The 12,926-nt window shown below is 42.4% G+C and overlaps 1 pseudogene; it reads left to right on the forward strand.

The window, feature by feature from the left end:
- The first annotated feature begins 1,796 nt into the window (after positions 1-1,796).
- Positions 1,797-3,938, forward strand: LOC136163030 (zinc finger HIT domain-containing protein 3 pseudogene; annotated as a pseudogene).
- The last annotated feature ends 8,988 nt before the right edge of the window (positions 3,939-12,926 follow it).

Genomic DNA, 12,926 nt, shown 5'->3' on the forward strand with positions numbered 1-12,926 from the left:
TGATTTTCTCTTGTTTTTTGCTTTCTATTTCTGATTTTATCTTTATTTCCTTTTTAAACTGTCTTTGCATAAATTGCCTTTTTCTAAATTTCCATCCACACTCTGAATTCTGACAGTAGTTCTCTAGCTAAAGCGGCCCACTGGAGAAGTCTCAAGTCTGGAAGGAGTAAGCTTGCATTATTACTCCACCATGCTCAGTCATTAGCTAGGAGTAGGTTGTGGGAAGTGTGGCCTGTTATGAACACATTGGCGGATGTACATCAATATTTGAGGTCATCAATTAACTGTGTACCACAGCAGGAAATCCAGTGGCCCATTTTCAGAAACACCACAATCCACTCCTTTCCCCAAAGATCTACTTCTTGCTGGTTTTGGGGAAAGCTCTTCCATGGTTTCCATGAACCTCTCTTCCTGAAAAGAAACTTGGAAGAGGAAGATTAGTGGAATGAACTACAGAAACTGGCCTGGAGGCCACGGTTGATACTCATTCTCTCCCTTTTCCACTACCTACTCTAAATTCTTCTCACCCTCAGTTATCAACTGAGCAGGTCTTGGTGGCTTATGGGGTGGTGTGGTTCAAACTTCTATTTCTGTGTAGACTGAGCTTCTAGTAACCACGTCCTTCTTAGGTCAGAGTTGCTGCATGTGTTCACAGTTACAGTGAGGCAAGGGAGTACCAGGAGATGCCCAAGTGGATCACATAGAATCTGTAAAAAGCAGTGATACCTTCTACTGATCAGGGTCAGTTTTCCCTGGCATGATGGTGACTTTTCTTTTCATCTACTGGTCCCTTGAATAATGAATTCAAAGTGCCCTGGTGCAATCATAGTTCATAGTTCAACAGAACCTTTGTTATGACCCTTAACAGGAGTGTAATCCCTTTGGGGACCAGTACCTCCAACCCTACATATTTCAGATTTGTGGGTACTGGAAACACAAAATCCTCTAGTGGGTCACTGGTAGTAAAGGTAAGTGGAGATATTTCTGCATCCACTCTTTGGTTAGTGGATCCATGTATTTTTCCTACCAGGTTCATAAAGGCCAGGATTTAATGTGTATAACATATCCTGGATGATAGCATCTTGCTTTTTCAGAGTTGCCACTGACTAGCATTTCACTTGAGCCTTTAGAAATGTCATTCTAACTATCAGATCAGCTTTTACTAATTGGTGTGTAACTGATGAGGTCATAGATCCACTCTCACACTTTTTTTTTTTTTTTTTTAACCATGAAACAGTTGCCCTGTTTGGATGCTACATTATGCAGTATTCTATGCCTGTGGATTGGACATTCCACAAACCCCAATACAGTTATCATGAAAATGAACTATTGGCCCCTCCAGAATAGAAGGAACCCAATGTAGTTAACTTGTCACCAAGTAGCCAACTGTCTCCTTGAGTAATAGATCCAAACTGGGGGATCAGCATTGGTCTCTATTGCTGATATGTTGGGCATTTAGGCATCAGCAGCTAGACTGGCCTTAAAAACTTGGGAGTCCAAGCTTTATGGGCCCATAGCTAGCTTGTCTTCCATGGTGGCTCACTTGGTAAAGAGTATGCCTGCAATGTGGGTAACCCAGGTTCAATACCTGGGTTGGGAAGATCCCCTGGAGAAGGAAATGGCAACCTACTTCAGGAGCTAGCTTCTATCTCTACCACTGTGGGCACACCATTTGTGTGCCTGCATTAGTTTCTTAGGGCTGTGTTACCAAAGTGATTTAAACAACAGAAATGTATGTTTAAACAATTTTTAAAATAATTTATTTATTCATTCATTCATTTTTGGCTGCACTGGGTCTTCAGCAGTTGTGGTGCACACCCTTAGTTGCTCCAGGGCATATGGAATCTTCCTGGATCAGGGATTAAATCCGTGTTCCCTGCATTGGCAGGTAGATTCTTATCCACTGTACCATCAGGTAAGTCCTAAACAATAGAAATATATTCTCTCACATTCCAGAGGCTAGAAGTCTGAGATTAAGGTGTCAGTAGGCTTGAGTCCTTCTAAGGGTTGTGAGGGAAAACCTGTTCCATGTTCTTTCCCCTAGCTTCTAGTGGTTTGCTGGCAATCTTTGGCATTCCTTGATTTCTGCTGCATCACCCTCATCTCTGTTTTTATCTTCACATGGTATTTCCTTGTGTGTCTCTGTCTTCATATGGCCTTCTGCTTATAAGGATACCAGTCACACTGAATTAGGGCCCATCTTATTGCAGTTATGATGTCATTTTAACTAAGTACATCTGTAAGAACCCTATTTCCAGATGTCACATTGTGAGGTACTGGGGATCAGAACTTTAACATATAAACTAGGGGGAGGAGGCAGGCGGGGAGAGCATCCTGGGAGAGACCATGGCGTCGCTCAGCTGCTGTACCGCCCTCTGCTGCGTTATCTGTTTGGAGAAGCCCAAATACCGCTGCCCTGCCTGCCGCGTGCCCCACTGCTCCTTGCCCCGCTTTCAGAAGCACAAAGAGCAGTGCAAGCGTGCAACTGGTCCTGTTGAGAAAAAAATAAGATCAGCTCTTACTGCAAAATCCTGTGGAAAACGAAGATGATGATGATGATGACTCTGTGGCTGATTTTCTCAATAGTGAAGAGGAAGAGGAGAGTGTCTTTGCAGAATTTAAAGAATTTAGGGGAGTCTGCAGTGCTGAGGAGCTTAATGCTCAACCCGCTCCTTAGACAGTTGATGGTTGACCTCGATCAGGTGGATGACAAGGCCAAGCTTATGCAGGCCTGCATGCAGGAACCCTTGTTTGTGGAGTTTGTGGACTGCTGCTTGAGTATCGTGGAGCTGTCTCAGAACACGGATCCTTAAGGTGGATGCCTATGCTGTCTGCTCCTCCTGGGAGGCTATCATGTGTGGGCCCTGCCCAGGTCGGCGCTTCCAGGACTCAGCGGCTGACGTCAGGTGGGCCCTCCAGCCCTTCTTCAGCACTGCAGGCCGGGGCACAGGTAGGTGGAGGTACTTATGGTGGCAGACCCTGATGTTCAAATGGTTGTTTTTAAGTGTTTTATTTTTGGTACAATTAAGACATAAATATTCACTGAGTTTCCACACTCATTTGAGTAAAAACTTGCTCAGTGTTCCTAAATAAAATTACGGTGTGGTGGTTCAAAAAAAAAAAAAATTGGGGGTAGGATACAATATAACCCATAGTAGTGCCCATCAGACTGATTCCAAGGTAGCCAATAATTAAGGTTGGTAATGACAATTGGATGAGTTATTCTCTCTACTTCATTGTTTAGTACCTTTTCCCTGGCAAGTGCAAAATGTGTTACAAAAACCTTCACAATTTATGCCCACTCCTGTATATCCACCCACAAGACTCTACCCTAGACCTTCTTGTCTTTGATCTTTCAGGCCTTTTTCTTCCCAGCCCCCTACCAGCGAGTCAGGCCATTGACATATGCCCAAGCATCTATATATACATTTACTTCAGTCTAACATACAAACCAAATGACCAGGGACAATGCTTGTAACTCTACTCATTAGCAAAATTTTTCCTCTTCTCTATTTTTCAAAGCCTATCAAGTGTGTGGCTATAAAGAAGCCACTAATTTTGGCTTACACCCACATACTAAGCTGACTCAGCCATAAACCAAACTCAGCCTTTATCCCTCCTCCTTCAGCTGGTCAGCTGTTGGTGCAGCTATGGTGGGTGACATGGGAGTCTGGATTACTTGGTCCTGCAGCTTACAAGTATCTCAATTGTGCTTGAGCTCCATCTCAGATGTACTATTTCCATCTTACAATAAATGCTACTGGGTCCATCTAAACACCAAGACCATAACGGGCAGTTCTGGGCACATGCTCACTTGGAGTCCCACGGTTAAGTGTTTGATTTCTACCAAGGTGCAGTATCACACTAGGAGTTGTTTCTTAAAACTTACGTAATTTTCTGCTACAGAGGGAAAGGCTCTGCTCAAGTCCCAGGGACTGAACTTTGATTTTTTCACTGAGGCTTACATTAAGTTCTGTCTTAATTCAGTTTGGGCTGTTATAATGGAATACCATAGACTGGGTGGTTTAAACAGCAGAAATTTGTTTTTTGACAGTTTTGGAGGCTGGAAGTCTCAGATCATCGTGCCAGCATGTTCAAGGTCTGATGTGATCCTTCTTCCTGATTTGGAGACAGTCACCTTCTCATTCTCACTCTGCCCTCATGGGGGGTGGGGGGTGGCCAGGGAGAATTCTATCTGGTGTCTCTTCTTCACCATCACATTGGGAGTTAGGGCTTCAACATGTGAATGGGGATGGGGACAAATCCAGTCCATAACATTCCACCCTGGCCCCCTAAAATTCATGTCATTCTTGCATGCAAAACACATTCACTCCATCCCAACAGCTCCCAAAGTCTTAACTCATTCTAGCATCAACTGAAAAGCCTCCTCTAAATATTATCTAGATCAGATATAGTGAGTCTCAAGGTATGATTGATCTGCAGCAAAATTCCTCTCCAGCTGTGAATCCGTAAAATCAGACAAGTTATGTGTTTCCAAAACACAATGTCGGGGAAGGGGGCAGGCATATAGGATAGGCATTCCCATTCTAAAAGAAAGAAACAGGAAAGAAGGAAGGAGTGATGGGTCGTAAGAAAGTTCAGAATTTAGTGAGAAAAATTCCATTAGACCTTAAGGTTTGAGAGTAATTCTCTGGCTCAGTGCTCTGCTGTCCAGGTCCTATGGGGTGGGAGCATCACTCCCAAGGCTTCAGGCAGAAGCCACCTGCCTGTCAAAACTGAGGCAGTGGCCCTGATGACCATCTATTATTCTGTCCTGTCCAATTCAATAAATCCAACAGCTGTCCTTTATTTTTTCCCATCTCTGTCCTCTTCAGTTCAAATTGGCAGTGTTTCTGGTCATGTAATCCCATATACTCCTTTTCAAGCAATAATCTAGTAACACTGTTGGTTTTTTCATTCAAACACATTTTCTCATTTTTTGCAATATGGGCAGGCTGAGTCTTCTAAGTCATCAAGTTCTAGTTTCTCTTTGCTTAACAATTCTTTCTTTAATTTACCTCTCTCCTTTCATGTTTTACTCTAAGTAATAAAGTGAGATCAAGCCCTTCCTTCAGTACTTGGCTTAGAAATCTCCTTAGCTGAATATTCAATTTTATCACTCAAATTCTACCTTCCACAAAACACTAGGACACAATTCAGCCAAGTTCTTTACCATTTTATAACAGAAATCACCTTTCCTTCAGGTTCTAGTAACATGTTCCTCATTTCCATCTGAGATCTCACTAGATTTTCCCTTAATGTCCATATTTCTAGCATGTAACTTAAAATTATTCCAGCCTTTACCCCTTATCCAGTTCCAAAGCTGTTTCTGCATTTTAGTTACTTGTTACAGCTGTACTCCACTGCTCATATCTGTATTAGTCAGGATCCTCCAGAGAAACAAACAGGAGTTAGATATTTATTTATTATGAGGAACTGGCTCATGTGATTACAGATGCTGAGAAGTCCCAAGACCTGCAGTCAGCAAGCTGATGACCTAGAGGAGCCAACGTTCACGTCCAGTTTGACTTCAAAGGCTTGAGAACCACAGCACCTATAGTATAAGTTCCAGTCTGAAAGTTGGCAAGCTCAAGATCCAAGAAGAGACAAGGTTTCTGTCCAAGTCTGAAGGCTAGAAAAGACCAGTGTCCTAGCTATACAGTCGAGCAGTTGTAATTCCCTTTTACTCAGCTTTTTTGGGTTCTATTCAGGTTTTAAATTGATAGGATGTGGTCCACCCACATTAGACGGGGCAATCTGCTTTACTCATTCTATCAATCCTATGTTAATCTCATCCAGAAACAAACCCCCACTCCAACTCAGACACACCCAGATGTTTGACCAAATTATTTGGGTACTCCATGGCCCAGTCGAGTTGACACAAAGTTAACCATCACAAGCTCCAAACTGTATCTTTTCCCACTCTTGACCCCTCTAATACAAGAGTCTACTGGAATATACAGCCAAAGTGACAGAGATGCTTGTATAGGAGACTGGACCATCTGAAGAGCCCTTCTGTTCTGGGTCTCAAAGCTGGAAATCTTGTTACCTAGTACATAAGCTGGAGAAGTATTCCCAGATATGGTATATACTACCCCAGAAGATGAAGAGAGATACCAAGCCCTGTGCATTCTTTGTGGTAGGGGATGCAAGATGCAACAATTTGTTTTTTATGTGGAAGGATGGACCCTTAAAAACTTCACTGAAGTGACAAATTCTTGAATCTTTGCATTTTTCTACTCTCTGGAGCATGGGGCTTACCAATGCCTCCAGCATACTAGCCACCTCTTGCTTGCACTTGTCTGCCCAGCATAATATCATCTATGTTATGGGTCAATGTGATATTCTATGAATTGTGCAGGTGGTCCAGGTGTCTTTTGACTATATTATGACAGAGGACAGAGTTAACTTACCCTTGAGGCAAAACTATACATAAGTATTACTATTTATCCCACATGCATATGAACCTTTTCTGATGATGATTAGAATGGAAAATAATTCATTCAACAAATCATTGGCCATACACCATATCTTGATGCCTTATTAATCTGCTCTAGCAATAATATTATGCCCAGCACAGCAGGTGTGATTAGAGCTGTTACTTGCTAAAGCTTGCAATAGTCTGCAGTCATTCTCCAGGATCCATCCAGTTAGTTTCTGCAGGGGCCAGACTGGCTAATTAAGTGGAGACATGACAGGGACTGGATTTCCCAGGTGGTGCTAGTGGTAAAGAATCTGCCTGCCCATGCAGGAGACACAAGAGATGCGGGTTTGATCCCTGGGTTGGGAATATCCCCTGGAGAAGGAAATGATAACCCACTCCAGTATTCTTGGCGAATTCCATGGACAGAGGAGCCTGGCAGACTACAGTCCATGGGTTCATGAAAAAGTTGGACATGACTTAGAGACTAAACAACAACAGCAACAAATTACAATGTTGGCGCCAAAGTAATTGTGGTTTTGCACTGCTGAAATCTGCCATTTGATATTGGAATATATTCTTAAATGTGGTTATGTTATTCATCATTTTCACGCCCATGTCTTGCTCTATGTTTTTTGCTAGTGAATTATTACTTGCTATGTATTTTATTTATATTTTAAACTATGGAAATGTTAGACAAAAAAAAAGCAAATTCAAGTGATTTTCTTATTCAAGTTCAAAATGGGTCATAAAGCAGCACAGACAACTTGCAAGGTCAACAACACAATTCTCCCAGGAACTGCTAATATACAGTGCAGTGGTGGTTCAAGAAGTTTTGCAAAGGAGACAGGAGCCTTGAATATGAGGAGTGCGGTGGCCTGTCATTGAAAGTTGACAATGACCAACTGAATCATCAAAGCTGATCCTCTTACAACTACATGGGAAGTTGCCTAAGAACTCAACACTGACCATTCTATGGTCATTCAGCATTTGGAGCAAATCGGAAAAGTGAAAAAGTTCAATAAGTGGGTGCCTTATGAGCTGAACGCAAATCAAAAAGAAATGTCATTTTGAAGTGTCATCTTCTCTTATTCTGTGCAACAACAATGAATCATTTCTCAATCAGACTGTGACATGCAATAAAAAGTGGATTTTATATGACATCCGGTGATGATCAACTTAGTGGTTGGACCAAGAAGCAGCTCCAAAGCACTTTCCAAAGCCAAACTTGTAGCAAAAACAGGGTCATGGTCACTGTTTGATGGTCTGCTACTGGTCTGACCCACTACAGCTTTCTGAATTCCAGTGAAACCAGTACACCTTGGAAGCATGCTCAGCCAATTGATGAGATGCACTGAAAACTGCAATGCTTGCAGCCAGCATTGGTCAACAGAAAGGGTCCAATTCTTCTCCATAACAATGCCCAACTGCACATCGCATAACCAATGCTTCAAAAGTTAGATGAATTGGGCTACAAAGTTTTGCCTCATCCACCATATTCACCTGACCCTTGCCAACCGACTACCACTTCTTTAAGCATCCTGACAACTTTTTGCAGGGAAAATGCTCCCACAAGCAGCAGGATGCAGAAAATGCTTTCCAAGAGTTTGCCTAATCCTGAAGCACAGATTTTTACATGACAGGGATAAATAAATTTATTTCTTGTTGGCAAAAATGTGTTGACTGTAATGGTTCCTATTTTAATTAATAAAGATGTTTGAGCCTAGTTACAAAGATTTAAGATTCAGGGTCCAAAACTGTAATTGCTTTTGCACCTAACTATCAAATAGATCAATTCCAATTATACACACAGGAACTGGAGAAATGATCATTGAATGGGCCCATAGACACCACAGACCCACTGTTACCGACTTTAGCAAGGACCCCATTTACTACAAGGCCCTCATAAGCTTCCAGTCTAACAGGGGACCATGATAATGCTTGGGTCTCAGGTTACTGATATCCGTTTTTTGAGTCAATTTTCTGGTTATCCCTCTTCCATATTGTGTACAGTCACTGCAGTAAATGGCCACAGGTCTCTTTGGGGAAGGACTGGAGAATTATTACATGTATAACTTGCTGAAGTACTGCAGGATCTACCATCTTAAAGTCAATGGATTTCAGATCTGAAAAGTGCCCCAAATCCAGACATTGAACAAGGGATATTGACTTTTTGGCTAGGGTCGGGGGTGAGGGGGACCATCTTCAGTCTCCTGTTTTTCCATCTTGGCCTATTTTTGGTTGTAGATGTTAACTTTACCTCTAGAGATGCTAGGCTCTATATCCATCTCCATATTCCCTGTGGGTCAAGGCCCTTGGCTGCCAATCTTGTCAGATGTTGCTAATCTTAATATTTTGGCCTCCTGGTGACTAAGTGCCACCATCTAGCCTGTATTACTTGGGAGAAGGGGGATATCATTCCCATAGTTATTAATCAATCCCAGCTCTGTTCCAACCCCAGACTGTTCCTATGTCAGTCCGGACTGCAGAGAACATCTTGGTGATGCTCTTGCCCCTCACCAGAGGATTTCTGACGGCCTCAGTGAATGGTGTGTTTCCTGGGCCATCCTGCGGAACATAATCCTCTGATGGGTCCTCTGGCCTCACACCTATTCCTGCATGCCCACTTCCCTGTCTTTTTATTCATTCTTCTACCACATGCCAGGGCAACTGAGACATTTCTACTTCACTCAGCATTGGCCATCACTTTCTCTAGGTTCCTAAAAGGCCCCCTGCAGTTTGTTTCATCCCCAAGGATTTTTGCTACAGTGTTAAATCCTGTGCCTCCAGAAAGTCCTCCTAATTCAATGAATTCCTGATTATACAGTCTTATAGTACAGCCCCTTGGATCAAGCAACCTCAAAATTCAACTGCAGGATACTCTCCTGGCTTCTGTCTGTATATGCTAGCTAATTCTTACAGCTCTTTGTATATAATCTCTTTCCTTCTGTATCAGGCCAAGTATGTTCTCAGCTGGGTTTCACTAGGATTTAACTCTAGGTACTGCCCTGGCAGCCAGTAGGGGAGGTAGGGACAACTTCTCTGTTGCCTTGTGAGGCAGTGGCTCTGCAGTCTTTCAGCATGAAGGGAGTAATAAGAAGAGGTAAACCACCTCTGCAAACTTTGAGAGTTCATGCAGGGCTTGCAGAACTAACATCCTTACAGATGTCCATTCAGATGCACTATCTCTTGTTTCAAGTTTTCTCAACCAGAGCCCTGACCTGTTGCCTCTCTGATGTCCTGAGTCGGTGGCTTAACTGTCAGCTCTTCCACTAAAGGAGATAAAAGCCTCTTTGAAAGCTGCTAAAGAGGCCCTCTGTCTCTCATACTTAACCATTAACCAGGGGAGAACCCTTGCTTTCTCCTTATTCCTTTCCAGAGTGTCACTACAACCTGGCAGTAACCAGTAAACTCCACTGCCCTTACAGGCATGTTTCTCCCCCAACCCCCATGTATTTCACATGTCTGAAATTGTACCTGCAAGGACTTTCTCCTCCAATGGGATGATTTCCCAGGTTGTTCTTAGTCGCTCAGTTGTGTCCAGCTCTCTGTGACCCCGTGAACTGTAGCTCACCAAGCTCCTCTGTCCATGGGGATTCTCCAGACAAGAATACTGGAGTGAGTTGCCATGTCCTCCTTCAGGAGATCTTCCCAACCCAGGGATCGAATCCTGGTATCCCGCATTGCAGGCGGATTCTTTACCATCTGAGCTACCAGGGAAGCCAGGTTACTAATGATTAAACCTTTAGCAACTAGATCACCAACTGTGTTAGTAACTACCCATGCCCCTACACTACTCAGGAAAGCATCATCTCTGTTTACAAGGCAGGAAGTGTGCCAGTCACATTTTCTCGACTTTCTATGTTTTCTTGGACCTCTCCTGGTACCAGCTGTGCTAGTTTGGGCCCTCTGAGAGGCAGTTGCCAAAGTGTGATTTGACAGGTACATTAGCTAGGGCTGGGTGGCTTAAACAATAGAAATTTATTTCTCACTCTTCTGGAGGCTAGAGGTCCAAGATCAAGATGTCAACAGGTTTGGTTTCTTTTGGGGCCTCCATCCTTGGCTTGCAGATGGCCACTTTTGCAGCATGGCCCTTCCTCTGTACACATACCCCTAGTATCTCCTTATGTGTCCAAATTTCCTCTGCTTTTAAGAAATCGGCCAAATTGGGTTAGAGTTCACCTTAATAGGTTCATTTTAACTTAATTGTGTCTTTCAAAGACTCATCTCCAAATATAGTCACATTCTGAGGTACTGTGGGTTTAGGACTTCAATATATGGATCCTTCAACACATGGATTTTGGGGCTATCACAATTCAACCCATAACAACATGCAAGATATTTATTAGGGGAGCTATCTGTCACAGATAAAAGGGAAAGGAGAAGGGAAGGTGGGAGAGCCTGCAAACTGTGACTATGAAGTCACATACCTGACATCTACGCAGAGAAAAAAGAAAGGATTGAGTAGGCAGGTCTCAGACTGCAGCACAAATTGAAGAAACTCTAAGTTAGGCTGATGGGTCCTCCAGTCAAAACTGCCCATCAGAGGAGTCCCAAACGTTACAGCAATGAAGCACATTAGCAGCCATGTGCAGTCATTTATAAGTTAGACAACTACAGGCACATAAAGAATTCTGTTTAGGGACCGGTTCTTACCGGTTTCTTTGCGTAGTGTTTCCAGTCCACTCTGGCTATTCTGTCACACTTTATTTTGCTCCAGGACCCATGTGCCTAGCTCTCCAAGATGTTTCTACATCTTTCTTATTTTTTGAGTCCAGCTCATTCTCTCATGTTTACTTCATTCCTTTCCTTTCTGTCTTCTATGGCTTCTTTATTATTTTTTTTTCAGAGGGATATCCAGTTCAACTTTTAATGAAACATTTATTGAATGGGACTGATTATGGGCAATAAACTACAGTAGGTGCTGGATTCTTATGCCCTAATGGTCCACTTTCTTGGGAGAAAACAAGGTTTCCCTTCTTATCCACAATCACAGTTACCCACAGCTTCCTTTCACTTATGGTATATAGGGCACAAGCACATTTACTCTGAGAATTCCACATTCAAAATAATTTTTTGAGACATTCACCATAATATCTGATATTAATAAGGGCTGCAGAGCACCCTGCATTCCTGGGTGTTCCAGAAGTATTATGCTTGAAGTGAGCTTCCCCGGTGGCTCATCGGTAAAGAACCTGCCTGCAATGCAGTTCAATCCTGGGTCTGGAAGATCCCCTGGAGAAGGAACTGGCAACCCATTGCAGTATTCTTGCCTGGGAAATCCCATGGACAGAGGAGCTTAGTGGGCTGTAGTTGTAGTCCATGGCGTTGTAAAAGAGTCGGACAGGATGTAGTGACTGAAAAACAACCTATTTAGGTACACAGGTAATATTTATGTAGGTATGTATAAATAGTTACTATATATTAATTTCAAAAAAACTTCACAAGAGAAAGCATAATGAACTTAACTAACATTTTGTAATAGAAATGCCATATCAAGCTGACCAGAAACCTGAAGGATACCATTCTTTCTCAGAAATCTAAAACGTGCCTGATGATTGCTCTTGAAATTTCTCCTGTTTTATCAGTGTCAAACTTCTGATTGGCGAGGGGCCACAAAACAAAATTCCAGTTGAACTCATGAGGGAAGGACATAAAGGATAGGGAAAACAGATATCAATACTCAGAAAGCTTGTTTCTACATTTCCCTTACCACTGAATTGCCTTGGTCATTTACAAACCTAATCTGAGGCCAAGTTAGAAACTTGAGAGAAACAGGCCTGGAGAGGTTGAGGCCTTGACCAGTGGTATATTATTAACCAGAAATGGAACTCTGACATTTCTCTTTCAGTCATACACCACCCACTAAATGACTTCCAAACTGGCTATCTTTCTTGAACATATAATTCATTTACAGTCTTTCTATGAAGCTGTGAGTATGCTCTCCTACCCTTAGGGAAGGGAAGTTAGAAAAACAAAAAAGACACTGCTGCCAGTTAATTCATGGATAATAGAAAAAGCAGTGAACAATTTGAATCCCTGATCCAGAGCTCTGGGTCACTAGGCTGAAAGCCTGTAGTACTAGTGGCTGGGGGGTAAGAATGGAAGTCCCCTACACATTAATGAGTTCCAAGAGCGTGTTAGTAAGTCCAACAAAGTTAGCCTAAGCACCCAAATAACACAATCGGCTATATAGTACTGTACTGTAATAGGTTTATAATACTTTTCACACTAATATATAAAAAACAAACACAAAAATAAAACACTTTAAATCTTATGGTACAGTACCTTGAAAAGTACAGTAGTACCAGCTACATCACCACTGCTTTAACTCGCTTCAGGTTATCTTGGGCTTGAAATAAAGATACTATATGATTGTACTCTATATAGTGAAAAAAAAAAAAAAAAAAAAGCAAAGCCACTTGTAAAGGACGCACACACGTGCCAATGTATGCCAGACATGTGAACTAACTTAGGTAACTGGACATGCGAAGGCACTTCCCAC

The sequence above is a fragment of the Muntiacus reevesi genome, chromosome 1 (genome assembly GCF_963930625.1).
Source record: "Muntiacus reevesi chromosome 1, mMunRee1.1, whole genome shotgun sequence".
Lineage (NCBI taxonomy): Eukaryota > Metazoa > Chordata > Mammalia > Artiodactyla > Cervidae > Muntiacus > Muntiacus reevesi.